Source organism: Lissotriton helveticus, chromosome 11 (assembly GCF_964261635.1).
Source record: "Lissotriton helveticus chromosome 11, aLisHel1.1, whole genome shotgun sequence".
Lineage (NCBI taxonomy): Eukaryota > Metazoa > Chordata > Amphibia > Caudata > Salamandridae > Lissotriton > Lissotriton helveticus.
The window spans coordinates 118456387-118478658 of record NC_136072.1 but is presented as its reverse complement, the minus strand read 5'-3'; positions in this window follow the sequence as shown (position 1 = coordinate 118478658).

Sequence of the window (22272 nt, the reverse complement as noted above, 5' to 3'; positions counted from 1 at the left end):
GGCTGTATTCTGGAGCCTGCATGGACCCGCCTTCAGGCGATAGGCTTGTCCTCGTGGCTGGGCAAAAGCCATAAACATAATTCAAGTGCAGATTAGCCCCATGAAGACAAGCCACAAGAAATTATTTCACTCGCATTTATTCTTTCCATCACTTGCCAGCAGACGAACTTGAAGGTACAGATCACATCAGTTCTTGATATTTGCCAGACGCGTTTCAGGATACTAAAATCCTTTCTTCAGTGGCTCAGGCAAGGGAAATAAATGCACTCTCGTAATTTGCACTTTTAACTTGTTACCTCAGTAGGTGTGGCTTCTGTGCAAAGCTCTCTGGTCATTGTAGTGCTTTTAATAATTGTTCCTCTTGTGAGGGAGGCTTTCTGTCCCATTTTCCGCCTATTAAATTATTTTCCTAGTGGAAAGGTGAAAATATCTCTCCCTTTCATCTGCCCTGCTTTACAATGATGAAAAACGAGTACCAAGCAGCGTCGTTCTGCAGCGCGCTGCTCACCTTCTTTCCAAGCTGCAGGCTGTATTCTGGAGCCTGCATGGACCCGCCTTCAGGCGATAGGCTTGTCCTCGTGGCTGGGCAAAAGCCATAAACATAATTCAAGTGCAGATTAGCCCCATGAAGACAAGCCACAAGAAATTATTTCACTCGCATTTATTCTTTCCATCACTTGCCAGCAGACGAACTTGAAGGTACAGATCACATCAGTTCTTGATATTTGCCAGACGCGTTTCAGGATACTAAAATCCTTTCTTCAGTGGCTCAGGCAAGGGAAATGAATGCACTCTCGTAATTTGCACTTTTAACTTGTTAATTTCTTGTTTTCAGGAATGCAGCACTATACAATTCTGTCTGGGGAGATTCCTTTACTCCTCATGTTTTGATCCGGCAGGCATGGGCTTCCCAGAATGGAACCCAAGTCCCTCCTTGTAATGTACCAGTGCAGGCATTTCTGTTCTTAGCATACATTTACAGCACACCCCACTGTCTAGAATTGTTGTACCCATGTACTATGCCACTACCAGCATTTCCACTTGCAGCAAACACACTCAGTCTGCACTCACTGTCCAATACTACAGTTTGTATGTACTGTTCCAAAGTGTCACTTTAAAAACCCTCTGACAGCTTACACACATTTATCATGTGCCAATTGCAACATACTGCACTTTCTCTGTGAAGTGTATGTCCAGCATGCTCACATGCACTCAGCACAAGTTTTCACTACGCATGCACTTCTACATCAACCTGATGTAGCCCAAGGGTGAGTTAAACTCACAGCAGCAAAACTTTTAAAAAGGTGACTGGGCATGTACGTTTCACTACACTGACACTGGGTAAAAAGGTCATAGTCACTATTTCTGATCATCACATGCTACAACCACCGGACTTGTGCTGTTTAATTCCTGGTGTAGGCAGTAGCTGTCAACAACTGGGAGGGTAGGACTTTGGGCGTCCCTCCAAATCCAACAAGACCACAGTCCATTAGACAGGCCTATGTCATGGCGCACAATCATGATCTGTGTTAGCGGATGACAGAAAATCAGCATTAGGGATCCAGACAACCATACAGTTGGGCACCAAGGGCCGGGGTACATGTCTTTAACATGCAGAGGACTTTTCCAAACCAATCTATACTACTATTATAAAGTAAGAACTGGGAACCTTTGAGGCGGGTAAACTCGGGAACCACAGCGCCAATCCAAACACCCACTACATCATTGAAATTGGCAGGGTGTGCAGAGAGACATAGGCTATATACCCCCAAAAATATACCTTACAAAAAAATAGTCCCTTCAAAGTAGCGCCGGCCGTGTGCGCTAACGTGCTGACATCATCATGAGCGCGGGGAGGAGTGGTGAACAGCGTGAAGTTTTGCAAACTGGAGCGGGCTGGGAGGAGCAGTAAAATGGAGGATAGCGGGGAGGAGCAGTGAACAGCGGTGACTGGAGCGGGCTCAGGTACGTCAAACGGAGGAGCGGTAAACTTTGGGGGAGGACCGTTAAAGTTTGTCGGACTGTAAGCCTCATTGCATTTGCAGACTGAAGCGGCCTGGGAGGAGCGGTAAACTGGAGCGGTGGACAGGATAGCGGGGAGGAGAGGTGAACAGCGGTGACTGGAGCGGCCTGTAAGCCTCATTGCCACCGGACGCCCGTGGTGGGCTGAGGAGGTGCTTAGGGGCCCTTGGATTGTGGAGCGCGGGGAGGAAAGTTAAACTTTGGACCGCAGGGAGGAGCGCTACGCTGTAAGCCTGATTGCCCCCGGACAACGTCGGGGCGGGCTGCTAGTACCTCCTATTTCTGTATCAAGTCTGTGTATCTAATTCCACTCTCAATTATAGTTTACTTTCATCTTTTACCACTATGAGAATAAACATACATTTTTATTTACAGTATTATAGGCTCCTCATAATTTATTTTGATAGACATATACATACATATTTGCCCATATAGCAATTTCCTATACCTAATCATTAATAAACCACAACAAATGATATTCATTTCCTGCATCGTTTCTAGGTATACTTATACCATTAATGATACCCAAAGATATGATGTTCATTTACATAGCACTTTCATTTAACCCAGACAGTAACTGTCATACTTGTTAGGAAATCTGACAGTATCCATGCTTTCTGTTCTATCTTTGCCAATACGATTATTTAATCTAATAGGCTTGAAACTATTGGTTGCATGTTCACCTTCCTCAACATATGGAACACATGCATGAATGAATGAATGAATATTTAATTCCAGTTAAGAATTCTACCAGACACTTTATCGCCTTACCCTACGCAGTATATGCTTGAAGGTGATTTTTCAGTAGACTGTGATACTGGATAGTCTTTCAGGTGTTAATACATAGTTTCACCTTAAATAGGGTTAGACCTTTAACATTTGCATTGTTCAATACTGCTCTGATGGCAAATGATGTTGTAGTTAGTTTTGAGTAAGGGGCACATAGCCTTTTTAGAGTTGTGAGGTAGAGTTGGAGAAAATACTATACCAAACATTTCCTGGATTGCTCTCCTTTGCTCTGAATTTGAGTGTAATCCGGTGACAATGGTTTTGGGTTGGTGGCTATTAGTTTTATGGTGCATACTTTCCTGTGTTTTATTTTAGAGTCCAATCTCAGCAGATGGGTAGGAGAGTCCCATGTAGTGTATGTGCCTGTAGCGGTGATTAGCAGACTTTTGAGGTCTTCAATTGTGGTCACTAAGGGGAGTTATTCAAAATCTAAGTGATTTGTTAGATGGGCTTCAACTGGCTAGGTTGTCTAGGAATGTGTGATATTCTGACCAGATAAATGGCAGTCATGGGTTTCATTGGTAAGTTGACTGAGATGCTCCAACTCAGTGGTTCTTAATCTATGCTCCAGCGAAGCCTACTCAGGACGTCTGCGACTGCTTAGAACATTAAATATTAACAAATTAATAAAGCTTATATAAACAAAGAAGCAAAGTGTAAAACTGAAAATTCTAAAATGTTCTGTAAATGTGAATTCATTTGAAATTAGAGGCTAAAAAATTAAGTTAGCATCCTCAGATTGATTCATGGGAGCAGTGCAAGTGCATAAAACAGTATATAGTATGGACGATGAGTGCCTCAAATGTTTTTAGGAAAGCCCCAACCTTGCTTAAAAATTAAAATTGTTATATTTTCTTCTATTTGTTTGGGAATTAAATAAAAATATTTCATTAGTTGTGTACTTGTGTGATGACTGCTTGTTTCTGTATTTTTTGTGCATTGTTTGGCAGTTCAAATAATCCAACAAATGCTTAGGCCGAGATTCCCTGCTTTACGTAATGACTGAGAGGGGATCCCTGGATGCCAACAATGATTCAGTGGGAGGGTCCTCGGATTCCAGTAATAATGACACGGGATCCACAGTAGTCAATGGGTTAAAAAGCACTTCTCTAACAGAGCCTAGTCTTCTTCCTCCTTTATCACCTGATAGAATTGAGGTGTGCCGTGGTAGATAAAATAAGAATAGGGAGAAAAAGAGCTGTTTTTGTGGTGTAGGTTCTTCAGGAGTAGGTTTTCCCCTAGGTGAGGAAAATGCTGGTCAGGAGGTCGGTGAGGTCTTTGAGAATGGGCGTGTTCCATCTTGAGAGTTATTTATGAGCCCAAAGTTGAGTGTTTCTGTTGCCAAACAAGTTGACATGCGAAGACTTGGAATTGGCTGATGGAGGTTAGTTCCATTTTGGTGAGTACCCAGGATGCTTTCGAAAATCATGCACTGTATGCTATCAGTTTTGTGTTTTCTGATGAGAAGTTGTATACTGTGGGGAGGAGAAAAGTCTTTACGGTGCAGGAAATGGGTGTTATTCAGGCTTCAGTAAAGTGGACAACACTGAGACTTTGACTGGTAATGATGTTTCCGGTGGTAGGAATAGTAGGTCCAGGGAGCTGGCATTGATGAGCATGTGTTTGAGGGTTTTTATAGGGGTCTCTGTGCGGGGGATATGTGGGAGGCAGCGGCGGCCGGCGCAGGTAAGCGCGGTGTGGCGGGGAGGAGTGGGAGCGGGGGCAAGTCGACAGACGACAGAATAGGCAAAATTAAATAAATAAAGAAAACTTATTCCGTCGCCTGTCAACTCTTCCCACCTCTCCACTGAGCTTACCTGCACCGGCCATGAATGGTGGGAGGTTTGTGCTTTGTGTGAAATTGTGAATGGGTGTCAGGCACATGGTTCTAGGGTTACGTAGGCATTTAAAACTGAGGTTCTTACACCTCAACCATTCAAGTCCTTAAACGGACCAGCTACGCTCCATATTTTGTATTCAAAAAGGGTAGAGAAGGATGCATTGACTCCAGTTTCTGTTTAAGTGAGCAGCAAACGTAGCATAAAATCTGCATGTTTTAATTTTCCTAAGTAAAAAACTCCAAATAAGAGGAAATCCTGTTGTCACATTCCATCAGCAATAATGATGTAAAATGGACCTCCTCAACTTCTTTTCTTTTTGGGAAGCTCAAAGCAATGAAATTGTTAGAATGATTTTTTTTTTTTTTACTGTAGTTCTTTCGTTTCACCCCTTAAGTTCTAAACTGTAACATTTTAGCAAAATCAGTTTGCTTCAACTTTGCCCAAGTCAAAAAGTTGACTTTCGTACAAGTGCTCAATCACCGAGAAAATCTCATAGTATGCTTTTCAAAACAGTTGGATTATGATTTCAGTTTTAACTTTTATCAGCACCGTGACATCAGCGGCGGCTCCTGTGCTAAATCGAAGGAGCTGAGGAGCGTAGCCCCACAGGAAAAATAAAATGATGATAACAATGCTATTATCATTTTATTTTTCACTATTGGCTCTGTAAGGGTGTGGGCCGAGCTGCCCACAGAGCAGAGGGAGGACTGGTGGGCACTCTCTCAAATGCGCATGACGGTTTGGCCGACCGACTCTTAGCATGTTCTCCACCCAGCTGTATTGCACAGACTGGGTGGAGAACATGCACAGCCTCCTACTTCCTGTCTGAGCGCCAAACCACGGCGCTCAGACCAATCACTATCCTGGGTCATGCTGGTGACAGCAGGGTCATGATTAGCTAGGGGAATCTGTGAGGCTGGGTGCTTCCTGCTTCGTCGACCAAAGAGGACCGAGGAGAGGCGGCCGCCAGGAAGGTAAGTGAAATGTTCTTTTTTTTTCCCCTCTATTTTTTTCTTTTTTTAACCCTCCCATCCCCAACACTACTGCCCTATAGCAGCAGCTACTTCGTGGCATATAGACTATCAGACGAGTTGTTTGGCTACATTAAGTTTGCCAGCTCCTAGACATTTGAAAGAACAATAGTGTGCACAAATATAAGTATTGGTTGTGTGTATAAACATAACTGTATATTGTGAACATCAACAAGTAGCACATTTTTATGTCAGTTGCAATCTTTGAAAAATGGATGGTGACCTCGTTGCGTATTTTTTTTCCAGATATGGCGAGCAAAAGCTTGTCGACTCTCCTGTCTAGCAACATGTCTGGGCTGAAGGAAGGACTCTATTTGTGGAAACTGTACTTCTTACGTCCAATGTCTTACATTTGCTTTCTTCTTCCAAGCAGCTCAGTTCAAGCTCTGTTTAATCCATGAAAATCAATATTGAGTCTACGAAGTGGGCGATTGTTCCCTCTGAAAGTATCTCGTAGGGAATATGGAGCAGAGACAAAGGATCAGCCAGGCACATGTAATTAATCCAAGTTGTCTCTGCACTCCCACATTGATTTTTGCAGTGCACTAGCCGCTGGCCACTCGCAAAGGAGCGCGCGGCTCGAAGACAGGGTGTACTTGGACTTGTAGCCGCACAATGGCCGTCCTCCCGCCCTCTGGCCAAGATTTTCTTTTTGCTACACTTATGGCATATTTTTAGGTCAGCAGGCTACATTTTCACGGTTCCAAGACCTTTGGGGTACTGGTCCAGAAAAGCATAATGGATTGTAAGTGAAATGTCAGACAGCTAATGATTTTCATAAACTTACACACTGCCTCTCTGATTCAGCATGGTCATGTCCGTGATGTTCCCAGACACCGAAATACACAATTGCGAAATGCCTCCATGACATGGTCAAGCCTGTTTTTATAGGAAATTAACATTTTGGAAGTCACTACCAAGATGGCCGCCTCCATGTTCGAGGCATTCAACACTGACTCGACTTTTCAGAAGTACATATCCGCAAATCGTAACCACAGCTTTAAGTTTTCAAGAAAGCCAAAAGTAACTTCTGTTTCTTCATCTTTCTTCGCCTTAAATATTATTTTTATTATGTTTGCTTTAACTGCCGGTATTATTTTGAGGCATTGAAAATCATGCAAACCTTCTCAACTTGCAAAACAGGTCAGTGTACTGTAAAGCACCTTCAAATCCGAAACGGGAAATGTGATTTTAAATAAATCAAGGCGCGAATGAAATGAAAACATCCTCGGAAGTTGGGCATGCAGCGTGTCTGCCTTTTTTGCCCTCAAAAGAATCATTAATTCGACAGATCTGCAACCTCTGGTGCAAGGCATGTCGCTCTCTCACCCTCTCTTCACGTCTTCAGGGCTTATCTGTTACAGTCAAATGTATTTCTTATCGGAAAAAAAAGAGTGAGGGAAGTGGACAATGCCGCCTTATCGAATTTTTTCAGCTGAGACCTACATGCCATTCAGCATCCAGGCATGCTTGGCTTTGATTGATGGATAGGCCTGTGACAAGCAGCACTGGGCTCAACAGCTTTGCACCTTTCCCTCCGCCCCCTACCTCATCCAGGGACCAGAGGAAAGCAAAACCGCGCAACAATGGCGGGATTAGGAATGCATTAGCCGCCATCGACCAAAACCTTCCATTTTCATCAATACTTTGCACGTAATAACCTGAAGCTATGATAAGAAAACAAAAGAAGGAGAAAGGGGCAGGAGAAAACAAATCAATACCAGAAGAGCAGGTCTGAAGGATGCGCAGTGCAAATGGAGAAATGCGTTTTTTTTCGCTGAATTGCCGGGATAATGTCCCTTGACAAGACAACAATGCATTGTCAATGTTTATCGGGCGAAGGAGCTTCTTGGCACGGTGCCAAGCACAGGTTTGTCAACCGAGTGCGCTGGCACTTGCTTCAAGAGGGCTAGACATAAGGGCACACTGCAGAAAAACACTATTAACTGCGTGTTTAGTCACATGTCCAATCGCATCAAATGGACGGACACTTTAAAGTATCGGTTGGCGACCAAACTGAAAATAAAAGTGTCTGTAAATATTTAAAGTATTTCCAAAACATTCTAAAATATCTCCAGTTTTTTAAAAAGTTATTTTCACAACAACATCAAGTATAAAAGGTAACACGAAAAGGAATAGGAGAACTGCACATAAATGCATACATATCTTTATTTTAATGAGTGTACTGATAAACTCTGTCCTTTTCTGGTCTCGACAGAGTTGAACATCTCCTAGGTAAATCTTTATGGGAGGGAAAACATAAAGGGGGTCATTAGGATGGCGGTGGACTTTGTCCGCCCGCCATCCTATCGTGAAATGGGACCGCCCGCCATAAGGGAGGAGGTCCAGTGGGGGCCATTAGGATGTGCCCGCCACAGTGGCGGGCGCATCCTGCATTCCTGACATTGTGGCGGGCGGTGCACTCAGCACCGCCTGCCACAATGTCAGGAAGGCATGTAGTGCACTTCCATGCACAACATGGCAGACACCGTGCCTGCCATGTTGTGCATGGAACTGCAGGAGGGTACCATAGGTACCCACCATGTGTACCCCCCACCCCCAGAGTCCCTGGGGGCCCGCAACGGGCCCCGCAAGCAATTCCCACATGCCTTTCCATGACGGCAATGCCGCTACAGAAAGACATGTTTTCGCCCCAATGGTAATATGGCTGGCGGTGTCTAACAGACACCGCCACCATATTAAACTCTTTTCCGCCCGGTTGACTTGTAGCATAGTAATATGGCGGGGGGAAATGGGTGGCGGGGGGAAATGGGTGGCGGTTGGGGACGGATCTCGGGCGGATCGCCACCGCCATCCGGGCGGTGGCGATCCGCCTGAGATCCTAATGGGCCCCAAAGTATCCTGTCAAGACACTACATACTAGCCCCACATTGTAGGAGCTAAACAATTCTAACATAGTTGAGGGGAGTTTTTACTCCTTCGTAAAAAGTTTGCAGCAGCTAATATCTAACGCATCAATTGGCTCATAATTTTAGCGCATATTTGCTGGAAGCCATATGTATATTACAAATATTGCAGTACTTCCGGGTCTGCCATAGTACCCAGGAGCAATGTGTCTGTTTCACGGTGCTACTTTTTATTTCTCCCTCTTTCCCTTTTTCTCTCTGTCTCTTTCTTGCTCCCTCTCTCTCCCCCTCTCTCTCTCCACCCTTTCCCTCTCAAGTTCCGTGTCCTACTCAGGGTTATAATTTCAGGGGGTGTTGTTTGGGGTGTTACAACCCTTCCTTATAAATGTATTCTCTAATAAGTAGTTGGGTACAGGTGCTTAAAGTCGGTTATGGTGAGGTGTTTGTCAGATTTCTATTGGGATTTTTATACACACATACACACACACACATTTTTTATGTCTGTTTTCAAGGACATAGAAACTGTTATTTTACAAAATATTGAGTTTAAAGTACCCCTAACAATCTGCACTCTTCTCCCTTTCCAGTGCTCTCTAGCCCCCCCCCCAAATGCCCTGCTTCTCATATATTGTATTTTAACAAGATATGGCAGCGAGGTTGTTGAAAATCTGAAGTTCATCCCTCCAATCTTACTGACCAAGCTATGCTCTGCCCCTTCTTGCCGCTATCTTTACTAAATTTCATTCTTGTCTCCTTCATTTTAATAAACTGACTGTTCCGACCCTTACACGATAAACAAATATTTTAATACATGTCCTTTACTGCGTCACCAGTCATAGAAATACGTGTGTTACCTCACTACCCTATCATACCCTTAACTTTAATATAGATGTTTTACAGTCAAAGGTAATGTACGGACTTTATATATTACATATGCATTAAAGAATGTGTATACAATTACATAGCCACCCCTCTTTCATGCCAATCTACTTATTTAAATGTCACTGTCCAAGGGTGAGGGCATACCAAAGTACTGCAGCATGTACATTAAGAGGATAAAGGCATCATCCAAGATTCAAATTTCACACCTCATACAAGAAGTGGAAAAACCATCATCCAAAATTCAGCACTCAGGTTTCACTCCACATACAAAAAGTGGAAAAACCGTCATCCAAAATTCAGCATCCAAAATTCAGCATCCAGAATTCACACCACATACAAGAAGTGAAAAAATCATCATCTAAAATACAATACTCAGATTTCACACCACATACAAAAAGTGGAAAAACCGTCATCCAAAATTCAGCACTCAGATTTCACACCAAACACAAGAAGTGGAAAAACCATCATCCACAATTCAGCACTCAGATTTCACACCACACACAAGAAGTGGAAAAACCATCATACAAAATTCAGCACTCAGATTTCACTCCACATACAAAAAGTGGAAAAAACATCATCTAAAATTCAGCTTCCAGATTTCACACCACATACAAGAAATGGAAAAAACATCATCCAAAATTCAACACTCAGATTTCACACCACATACAAGAAGTGGAAAACCCATCATCCAAAATTCAACACTCAGATTTCACACCACATACAAAAAGTGGAAAAACCATCATCCAAAATTCAATACTCAGATTTCACACCACATACAAGAAGTGGAAAAACCATCATCCAAAATTCAACACTCAGATTTCACACCACATACAATAAGTGAAAAAAAGCATAATCGGAAATTCAGCACTCAGATTTCAGAGCATGAAAAAAGCTATTCCTATGTATGGATCCAAATGCAGAAGCCGACCAAGAAACATTGGTGACTCAGGCACTTTGTGTTCAATGGATACTTTGTACACTAGTTTCCTCTTAGCAGGACTTGTATGGTCTTCAACAATATGATTTGGAGCCCTCCAATGCAAGAATGATGCACTTTCATAGGCAGTTTTCACCCATAGTTATTACACAGAGGAGTGATTCTACAGGAAAACAACACTAGAAGGTAATTGAGCCCAAACTACGGTTGTCCAGCTAGGCTGCATTTCACTCCATCTTAACCAGTGAGACCAAGAGCCTCATATAAATTAAGGATTACATGATCACTAAATACTTTTACCATCTGTGCTAAATGCATTTCTTTCATGGTCTTTGGTACATTTGAATGTAGATAACAACAAAATTGGTTACAATAATAGGGTACACATTACAATAGATGAAATACAGTGGGTGCAACTAACCTCTTTATACGGTACCATATCTCAAGAAAATAGCTTATGTTCATTAATTATCTCTTCGATATAGCCTTATGATATTGAAAATGGAGAGAGATTTAGAACAACTTGGTAGGTGCTAGATACTTTGGGCCAGATTCACTAAGTTAAACCTACACTTCTTTGTAAGTTAACATTTTTTTACTATTCTTAAATGTATTGTGCGAGTCGTATCTATACAACCGTGGAGTCTCTGCACTTGGGGTGTAGACTCTGCACATAAAAAGAAAGTCTTTCCTTCCTGTGCCTCACACCGCCTCGCTTTGCAGCAGGAACGTTCACCTGCCACCGCTGTCTCTTCACCTGTATCTCAGGACCTCCCACCCACTCAGGAACCCATGACTCACCCTCCCTGCTGACCGCAACTACATTGTGAGCACTCAAATGCCTCCTGCTTAACACCTCTTCTCTCTGCAAACATGTCACTGAATTCTCGGAGACCATTTATGCCCTCAACCCAACGTGATCTTCATCATACAGACCAGGCTGAACACCTCCACCTCCCCTACATTGCCACTGCATTGCCCATTGGCTACAACATGACACACTGGGACTACACCAACAAACAAGGAGGAGGCATCGCCATCACCCACAAATAAATGATCCACTGCACCACCACAGACGATGACACAACAACAATCATGGAACACCTTGATTTCAAACTCCACACTGATGACAAAATGACCATCAGAGGCACCATCACCTACAGACCCCAAGACCATGCACTGGGTTCTGTGGCACCATCCCCAACTTCATCTCCCCTCTACTCATCAAGTCCAAGCACTACATCTTCCTCTGAGACCTCAACTTCCAGCTGGACAACCCCACAGACACTAACTCTGCCAACCTTCTGGAAAGGCATGGGCAACATCGGCCTCTCCCAACTGGCCATTGATCCTACACACAGAGCAGGAAACACACTGGACCCAATTTCCAAAGCTATAGACAGAGTCAAATACAGCCATGCTACAGAATGCAACTGGATCGACCACTTCATCGTCCACCTCAACATTGCAGGATCACCATGCACTGCCACCAGCTCCCCTAACACCCCCTCCTGCCGCTGGAACAAAGTGACACAGGCCCAATCGATGGACGCTTTAAACACCAGCAAAACACACAAGACGATGGATTTAGGCCCAGATCTCTGTACTGGGGTGAATGTATGACATTGTTCTGCATTCTGTCCATCAACTGTTGTTTTTGCATTTGTCACCCCGAGTGGGACGGGTATGCTCAGACGTGAGTCCCGTGCTCTCCACACCACTGGAGTCAAGCTATCCTGGCTGATGACGGCTGATAGCCAGAGACCGGTCCTAGGATGCTTGATTCCGGTCTAGGGAAGACATGGCTTGGCAGTTCGGCTGGACTGTTCCCATGAGGCACAGGGTCAAGGCTGATTTGCATATGGCCAAGTCTGAACTGGGGTGGTGTGGAGTGCAAAGAAACAATGGACTTAGGCCCAGATCTCTGTACTGGGGTGAATGTATGACATTGCTCTGCATTCTGTCCATCAACTGTTGTTTTCGCTTTAAACACCACCCAGTCCAACCCCACAACCAACCTGGAACAAGCAGTACAGAATTTCACCACCTGGATCACCAATGCCGCCGACCGAGTCGCCCCCATCAAACAAGCCAAGACCCACACATCCAGCAAACACATCAACTGGTAAACACCAGAACTCAGGGCAATGAAGTGAGGCTGCAAAGAACTTGAGATAAGATGGTGCACCAGCAGAGACACCAAAGTTCAAGCCACCTTTAAGGCACCTTTAAGGCAGCCCTCAACAACCACCACCAACAACTCAAAGACAAAAAAAAATGCCCTAGCAAATCGCATTAAAGCAAGCACCAACCACACCAAGGAACTCTTCAGTATCTTCAGCGAGTTCTCCTGTCGTACGGCCACCAAAAACACAGTGCCTACCTCATAGGAACGCTGCGATTCTCTAGCGCACCAGAACTTTGAGCCCCAACCCACCCTCCTCACTCAAATGGAAGCCTCCCCTGATCAGCCACTCACCGCTTGGGAACAGCTCACCATACAGAACACCACAGCCATCATGAGCTCCATCCACTCGGGAGCACCGAAGGATCCCTGCCCATACCACCTCCTCAACCGTGGAGGCAAGGAATCAGCCGCCAACTCACCACCATCCCCAACAGATCCATCACCACAGCCACCTTTCCTGAATCTTGGAAACATACAAAAGTCAGTCCTCTCCTCAAAAAACCTTCCACTGACCCCAACAATCTCCAGAACTACTACCCCATCTCACTGATCTCTTTCTCACACCAAAGTCCTCGAGAAGACCAACAGCTCACTTTACACCTGGAGAGAAACAACCTGTTCAACGCCTCCCAATTCAGTTTCCCCGCCAACCACAGCACTGAGACACCCTTCATAGCTGTCACTGATGACAACCTCACCCTCCTCAACAGAGGAGAATTGGCATCCTAATCTTCCTGAACCTGTCCACAGTGTTTGACACAGTATCCCAGTACAACGGGATCCAAGGAGAAACCCTTATATGGATCGCATCATTCCTAATGGGATGACTGCAGAGAATCCACCTACCTCCCTTCGCCTCAGAACCTGAGAGCACCATCTGGAGAGTCCCTCAAGGTTCATCCCTCAGCCCAACCCTCTTCAACACCTACATGACACCTCTAGCCGACAATGTCTGAATGCACAAGCTAAACATCATATCCTACGCCACCAAAATCCAGCTCATCCACTACTGCATGAAGAACATCGCAGATTGGATGAAGATCAACTATCTGAAGCTCAACACTAACAAGACCTGGCAACATTATCACTGCATAGAATGACACCGGGTGGTGCACCAAACTCAGATCCCCTCGTACACCGGCAGATCACACACTCAACCTTAGCATCATCCTGGAAGCAAGCTCACCATGAAGAGACAGATCAACGCAGTCTCCTCCTCCTGCTTCCACACTCTCCACATGCGCCAAAGAATCTTCAAATGGCTCCCTATCAGCACAAGGAAAACCGTCACTCAATTCCTAGTGATCAGCTGGCTAAACTACGGCAAGGTACTATACGCAGGAACCACCACTGAACTCATTTAGAGCCGTAAGACGTTACAGAACTCAGCGGCCAGACTCATCCTCAACCTGCCTAAATGTACTCAGGTCACCCCACACCTCATGATCCTCCACTGGCTTCCCATCTACAAAGCCTGCCACGATTTAGGACCAACGTACATCAATCTTCGCCTTAACTTCTGCCAATCATCCAGAGATCTTCACTCTGCTGCCCTCGCACAGACACCATGCATCTGCCAAAGCATCAGCAGAGGCCGTTCCTACTCCTACCTTGCCACCAAGTCCTGGGACAGCCTTCTCATCCATCTCCAGACATCACCCACGCTGGCAGATTTCAGGAAGAGACTCAAGACCTGGCTTTTCGACTGAGGCCTTCAACCTTGCACCTGAAAACCCTCACAGGTGATTAGTTACTCTATACAAATACTTTTTTTGTTTTTCTTTTTAAATCTTTTTATTGAATTTAAATAACAAAAAAAACATAGAAATAAAACAAAAGCAAGGCAATACAATACAAATGTGTCACTTCGTTACCGGGGGGGGGGTACATATGCAAATCAAATATCAGAATTATACGATGATAATGGGGGGGGGAGGAGACCAGAAGCAAATAAAACATCTAAATTCCTGCGGGGGAAACATCAGGTTGGGAGGAAGACAGGTCAGTATTCAGTTCCGGACGGGGGGGAGTGCATATATCACCTCGATACGTGTTCCATTGAGACCAAATTTCCCCCCATTTGCGGGGCGTGCCACGGGAAACATAAATAGTCTTTTCTCTAAACATACACCAGTCCATGTTTTGTTGCCACACAAGAACTGTCGGTGGCCTCTGCGCGCCCCACAATTGGGCGATGTCCCTCTTGGCAATCATGTTACCCAAGGTCACCCACCGAAGCCGCGCATGGTCATAATCATTCGGCTCCCAGACATTCAACAGACATCTCCGCGCTTCAGGCATTGATTGCACACACGTGACTTCACTCATGACTTCATGCACGCGGGTCCAATAGCGTAGCACTGCAGGACATTCCCAAATAATATGTAGAAATGTGCCCACCATACCACAGCCACGCCTGCACAATCCATCCGTCGAGAATCCCATGCGTACCAGACGAGGACCTGTCACGTATACCCTATGAAGAATTTTGAGCTGGACAAACCGGAGGCGCGCCAGGATAGTCACCTCCTTCGGGGAAGAGATCGCAGCCTGCCAGTCCTCGTCATCGAGTTCTAAACCATCACTAGTCCATAACTCTCGAAGGTTATCCAGTAGGCCAGTCCTGGTATTAATTAACTTTTTATATATGAGCGAGATCGTGCTAACTGGGACGTGCCCATCCAGTATCCGATCTTCAAGCGGGGACGCCTCCGGAATATACGTGCCCAAGGGAAAAACGGACAGGACCGCATGTCGGACTTGCGCATACCGAAAGGATTCCCTATCATTCAGGTCGTACTCAACTTTCAGCTCCTCAAACGTCTTTACTCTACCCTTGATCCACACATCATCAACCCTGCTGATACCGATCACGCCCCACCTATCAAAACCCTTTGACTTCCAGAGGGAGCCAAGTTTTTCCGATGCATAAAGCGGAGTAGCACGGGTCGGCTTGTCAGCCCATCCCGTGGCTGCTGTAGCACGATGCCACACCTGTACGGCTGTCTTAGTGGGGCCCGTAAGAGATCTGCCGGCAGATTTCCCGTACAGAGCCCTGTTGTAATCTTCACCGGGCAGCTGCCATTTATCCATCTCAAAAGCCGGGTTCGGCAAGTGAGCGTAAGTGCCATGGTTAATAGCCCCCAGCTGAGAGGCCCAATAGTAGCGACGGAGGTCCGGGAGCGCGATGCCCCCATCATACCAAGGGAGTGTCAGATTCGAAAGGGCAATACGAGAACGGCCCCCCCATATCAGTTGTCGCTGTAGACTTTCAATCTCCCGAAAGTAACCGGCTGGCACAATGTCAAGTGTGTTCTGAAGCGCATAAAGAAATCGGGAGAGCGACATCATCTTAAACAGTGCCGCCCGTCCCAGAGGAGAGAGAGGGAGTCTACCCCACGCAATCACATCAGCACGGAGGCGCTGGAGAGGGGGCAGCAAATTGCGTTCATAACGAAGCACGGGGTCCAAGGTGATAAAGATTCCCAGGTACTTGAATCCTTCCAGCACCACCGAGATAGGACAGCCACGAGGCAGGAGAGGAGCCTCGCCGGAGAGGACATAGATGCAAGACTTCGACCAGTTAATGACAAGGCCGGAGTTTTTACGGAAAGAAGTCAAAATGTCGAATAGGACGATCAACGACTTCCGAGGCGACGTAAGGTACAAGAGTATATCGTCTGTGTACAGGGATACACGATTTTCAAACTCCGGGGTCCATCTAATGCCCTTCAAAGATGGCTCCCACCTCAGCCAGGCCGCCAGTGGCTCCAAAGCAAGGGCAAACAAGAGTGGGGACAAAGGGCAGCCCTGGCGCGTACCCCTACCGAGAGCAAAGGAGGTCGAGACACGCCCGTTCACCACCACTTGGGCTAAAGGGTCAGTGTAGAGCAATTTCACCCAGTTAATAAAAGTGGGTCCGAAACCGAATTTAAAGAGAACCGCCCAAAGATACGGCCACTCCAGCGTATCAAACGCCATGGTGGCGTCCAAAGACGCCAAGATGGCCGGTTCACGCAAGGTCTCCGCTCGTGCAAGGACTCCATGCAGGTGCCGGAGGTTAAGTGCCGTGTTACGGTGTGGTATAAATCCGGACTGGTCCGGGTGAACCAGATCACCTATGACAGAGACCAAACGGTTGGCAAGCACTTTGGCCAGGATCTTCGTCTATACAAATACTTAGTGATTGATTGCTATTGAAGGGCACCCTCCCCACACACATCCCATCCCCAGAGCCCAAGTTTAGTGTGGCTGCAGACTTACGCCATCTTGAAAATGCCCAAAGTGGATACGGTAGACTGTTGAAGCTGAAGGGACACAACAAGCTCCAATAGTTCTTTGCCTGCACTTGACCAGCTTCCCAGTGGCAGTGGGACTGGACTTGACCCTGCTGTTTAGCCTCTGCCTAACACCCTGTGAATTTCTAAGTTTCTCCCCTGAGGTCCTGAGGGGCTTTAGAAGTGTACTCCTGTGGTGGATTTGGACTTAGAGTACTAAAGTCAGAAGGTACAATCTTTAACCAGGGTCAACCCGGTTGGTGTATCCGACCGGCACTCCATTGGGGACAGCATCAAATTGCACCTATGTCTCAGTATACTGAGACCATTGACTATTATTGACACTTTATACTTCTTGTGCTATTGATACTTAAAACTGGTTACCCTTATTGGATTGTTGTCATTTTGGTTATTACAATTTTCTAACTCGGTTGATTTTATTGTGTGTTGCATTTCAATTTGTTTTTACCATTTTGGTAGTGTATAAATATTTTACACAAATGCTTTACTTATTGCTCTAAGTTAAGCCTGTCTGCTATGTGCCATGGTTACCAGGGGGTAGAGTTCAGGTTTGTTTAGTGAGTTTGAGGGACTACCCTGACAAGGGTTGTGACTGTTCCATGGGGTGAGTAGTCACTCACCCCAAATAATGATCTGATTCCTTTCAGTTACCCTGTTTGTCTTTTCTTCAGGTGTGTTGGTAAAGTTTGTCATCGTTAATTGCTAGGAAGATTGTGGAGGCAACAGGTCTCACAGAGATTCAGGTTTGTACCTCAATAACGTTGTATCTAGCTGGAAAGGGCTAGGCATCCTCCCTTTTCTAATAAAAAAGAAAACAAAACATTTAAAAAAAGGCCAGCAACTTGCCATAGGCCTGCCCCTTTTCTCCACCACTCTACAAATGCGCCTCCTGGGGCACTGCTGGTTGGGGGATGAAGTCCCCTTGGCTCCAGGGTGTCCTTGGGAGCCAACAAGCCCTCCTGTTACCTCCACTAAGTGCCACACAGGGGGATTGCTGAGAGGTGTTTGGAGGCCACCAGCATTTCTCCACACTCTGCAAACGTGCCTCCTTGCACACTACTGTTTGGTGAATGAATTTCACTTTACTCCTAAGGGCCTCAGGACTAAAGTGGACTTCTTCCCCCAACCAGTAGTGCACCAGGAGGTGCGTTTGAAGAGTGGTGGAGAAAGGTGGTGTGGCCGCTGATGACCTCTCTGCAATCCAGCCGTGTGGGTCTTACTGGAGGCAACAGGTGGGGTAGTTGGCCCCCAAGGAACGTCAAGAGCCAAGGGCGCTTCATCCCTTTACTAGTAGTGCACCAGGAGGTGCATATGCAGAGTGGTGGAGAAAGGGGGTGTGGCCACCGAAAACCTCTCAGCAAACTCACAGTGTTGGACTTACTGGAGGTAACAGGAGGGGTAGTAGTCCCTGAGACCCCTTAATAGCCAAGGGGACTTTATCCTCCCAATAGTAGTGTACCAGGAGGTGCATTTGCGGAGTGGTGAAGAAAGGGTGTGTGGCCTCTGACAACCTATCAGCAATCCCGATGTGTGGGGCTTACGGGAGGTAACAGGAGGGGTAGTTGGCTCCCAAGGACATACTTGGGGGCCAGCTATCCCTCCTGTTACCCCAGTAAGTCACACACAGTGGGATTGCTAAGCGGTCTTCGGAGGCCTGTCTCCCTGTCCCCACCAATCTGCAAATGAGCCTGCTTGTGCACTACTGGTTGGGGGATGAATTCCACTTTAGTCCTGAGGGACCTTGGGGGGTCAAGAAGCCCTCCTGGTGCCTCCTATAAGTTCAACACAGCGGGATAACTGAGGGCTGATCGGATGCCCGGACCCATTTCTCCACCACTCTGCAAACATGACTTCTACTTTAAAAACCATAGAAATTCACTGGAAAAACCAAAGGTTACAAGGATGTTATAGTTAGGAATTAGCTTTATAAAGCCTAAGTAATTCACTGGAAAAAAAACAAAGGTTGCAGTAACTTTATAGTTAGGCTCAGGTTTCACTCATACAAAACCAGTGAAATTCTGCAGTTTCAGTTCTAGTTTTATAACTATATATATATATATATATGTATATTACCTACTGGCAGTCGCCAGTAGGTATATATAGTTAGGATTTTTTCTCTATGGGATTTTTGAAAATTCTATGTCGAATAACTTTGGCGTTTGAGGACGGAATTGGCTGAAATTTTCAGGAAAATGGAACATTTTGTTTCTGAGCAACCCCATATAATTTGGGGGGGTTTCGTCAAGGGGGGGCCGAGAAAAAAGGGGGGGTCCCAAAACGCGTTGTTCCCATGCAATTTTCCATAGGGCGGTTGGCCTCACTTTTAGCTCGAACGGCTGAATGGATTTCCACGAAACTTGGCAAAATTGTAGGGACTGGTAGCCCGATGTGCCTTTGCTAGGTCTCAATATATGTGCTCCAGTGGATTTTGAGAAATTAAGGTTCAAAAAAATATATATATCTGTAAGCGCGCTCCGGGCAGCGCCCCGGTTCGCGTACCTGACGCGTAACGGAACTTCGCGAGGAGAAGCGGATTGGCTCTCCGGTGCCTGTCAACATTCCAAACAGTCCGGAGCGGCTGCCATCTTGTCTCTCGGTAAGATCGAGAGACAAGAGGTGGCAATAAAGAAAGGGGAAATGAATAAAAGGGGGCAGGGTAGACACCCCCTGACCCCCTAGATTTGAAGTGGGTGGCTGAAAAGGCCCATATAAAGCAAAAAAATAAATAATTGTTTTATTTTCGCGGGTTAAGCGCCCGGTTCGCGCACCGGATAGCGAACCGGGAAGCGTGACCGGCATAGCTACGGGAGTCCACCATCTTGTGTTTTGATAGAATTTATTCACAAGATGGAGGGCAAAGAATGTTGGGAATGGGCAAAAGGGGGCATGGTAGACACCCTCTGACCCCCTGGGTTTACTGAGGGTGGTTGAAAGGGCCCATATAAAGCAACAAAAAAAAAAAACTTATTTTCGCGGGTTAAGCGTCCGGTACGCGAACCGGGCAGCGGTCCGGGAAGCGCAACAAAGAGAAAAAAAAGAAAGACAGGGTATAAAAATGTTAGCAATTTTGTTATAAATGGAAGGTAGTTCTGAAAAGAACTGTTTTTTTATTCTTTTTCTTTTTTTTTCTTTTTTTATTAATTTTCTGAACAATTTTTTGATTTTTTAGGATTTTTGAAAACTATTTTGTGTTTTTTTAGTGTTTTTTTAGGGGAAATAACAAAAAAGCAGGGTTTGAACATGTCTCAACAGGAGCAAAAAAAAATAAAAAGGATTCATTGTTTTCTCTTCTTGTTGCATACATGATTTTCTCCAGCTCGGTTAATCAAAGTAATACTCTTCTCTCCATAACAAATAGTTCCTCCACAATATATACAAACTATTTTGTAGTTTTCAAAAGGAGTTTGAATATTGTGGATCATTTCTCGGCCTTCTGGTCCGGCGAATGAGCTTTGTCCACTGGAGGTGCTGAGGATGACATTTGGGGGGTTGGCAGCAAGATCCCTTACTTGTGCTTGGGAAAGATTATTAGGATGCCACCGCTCCATGTGGCGAATCATTGTATGATTCCCAAAGCTGTATTTCTTGTTGGGGTTGCCACGAAAAAGTACATTTTTACATATCAAACAAGACACCTGGGGTGCATTGACCTTCTTTTGTCCAGGTGGAAATTAAAAAAATTGCCATATGTAGTGCTCTTTAATATGGCTCTGCCTTGGTGTTTCTGGCAGGAACTGCCTTACTTGTTCTTCCTCCTCCTCCTCCTCTTCGTCCTCATTATCTTCCTCTGCACCAAAGTCCAGTGTTGGAGGTGGTCCTTTTGGTGGTGGTGGTGGTGGTGGTTGCTGAGAAGCAGCAGCTGCAGCTATTACAGAAGCCATTGTCAAAAACAGGTCTTGCTCTCTGGAAGTAGAAAGTAAGAATGAGGTAAAAAGGTGGGGGCTTTCATCATTTTGAAAAAAAAAATGTCTGAACCAATGAAAAGTGTTACGCTTACGTTACGCGCCTCGCGCCGCGCCCCGGAGCGCTTCCGGGGCGCTGCGTGTCGCGCTCTGCAGCGCTCCGGAGCGCTTCCGGGTGCGCTAACGCAGCACGTCATAAGACGCATCACGCGGCTACGCGATAGGTCACACTTACGTGACGCGTCACGATGTTGTTTTCGATCGCGTCAGTTGCGCTAACGGAACGTTTCCCGGGGCGCGAACCGGGGCGCGATGCAAAGTTACGCTAACGGGGCGCTCCCCGGGGAGCGCACCGGAAGCGTACCGAAGCAAAAAAAATAAAAAAAATAAAATACTTTCATACATCCAAAAAAAAAATATTAAATACATAGAAAAAATAGTATTCACACAGTTTAGTCACTATCCAATATATTTTGTGACACACTACAAATTAGTCAAGTAAACAGTCAATCACACTGCTACTAAATCCTCCATCCAGACACTTATACATCCACTTATTCTTCAATGCGGATTGCTATATATATATATATATATTCAATGAAAAAACCATAAGTTTTAGACCATATATAGTTAGGAATTAGCATTTAGAAAACCTTTAAGTTGATATTTTACTCACACAAAACCATTGAAATATGCATAGAAAATATAGTCTTCATTATAAAGAAGAATATATTTTACAGCTATAGATATTTGCTATTAAAAAACCATTGAAATTCACTGAAAAAACCATAGGTTTGAGACCATATATAGTTAGGAATTTGCATTTACAAAACCTTGAAAATTCACTGAAAAAACCATAGGTTTGAAACCGGCATTGTTCGTACTACTATTTGCTGCTGTGCACACCCCACTTGGGATACAATTTTCATTAATGCGCTTTGAAACCGAGCGACTCACTGGAGCAAAACACGCACTACAACACCCAGCAGGTCAGAGGTTGGCCACGCCCACTGGGGCGGGGAAGAAACTGTTGAAATAGTAGTACGAACAATGCCGGTTTCATTGCGGCAATGTCTGAAATCCTTTGATGAAGTGCTCTCTACGCACGAAACGCGTCAGGATAAGACTATTTTTGTGCAACGATGTCCGGTGCTGTGCTTGCCCTTGCAGAATAAAGACGACAAATTGAATAACCTACCTGGTGCTGGTCCTCTCTCAGCAGGCAAACTGTTGGTGAATTGATGTTTATGCGGCCCCGCCTGAGCCGCGAGAGCGACCCAACTGCGTTCACGTAGTCCTGCCGAGGTGTCACCCGACATCCTGGCTTTAGGACAGGTGGGTGTCGATTTTGTGAGGAGGAGCGACAAGACAGAAACGGCCATGCTGCTGTGCACACCCCACTTGGGATACAATTTTCATTAATGCGCTTTGAAACCGAGCGACTCACTGGAGCAAAACACGCCCTACAACACCCAGCAGGCCAGAGGTTGGCCACGCCCACTGGGGCGGGGAAGA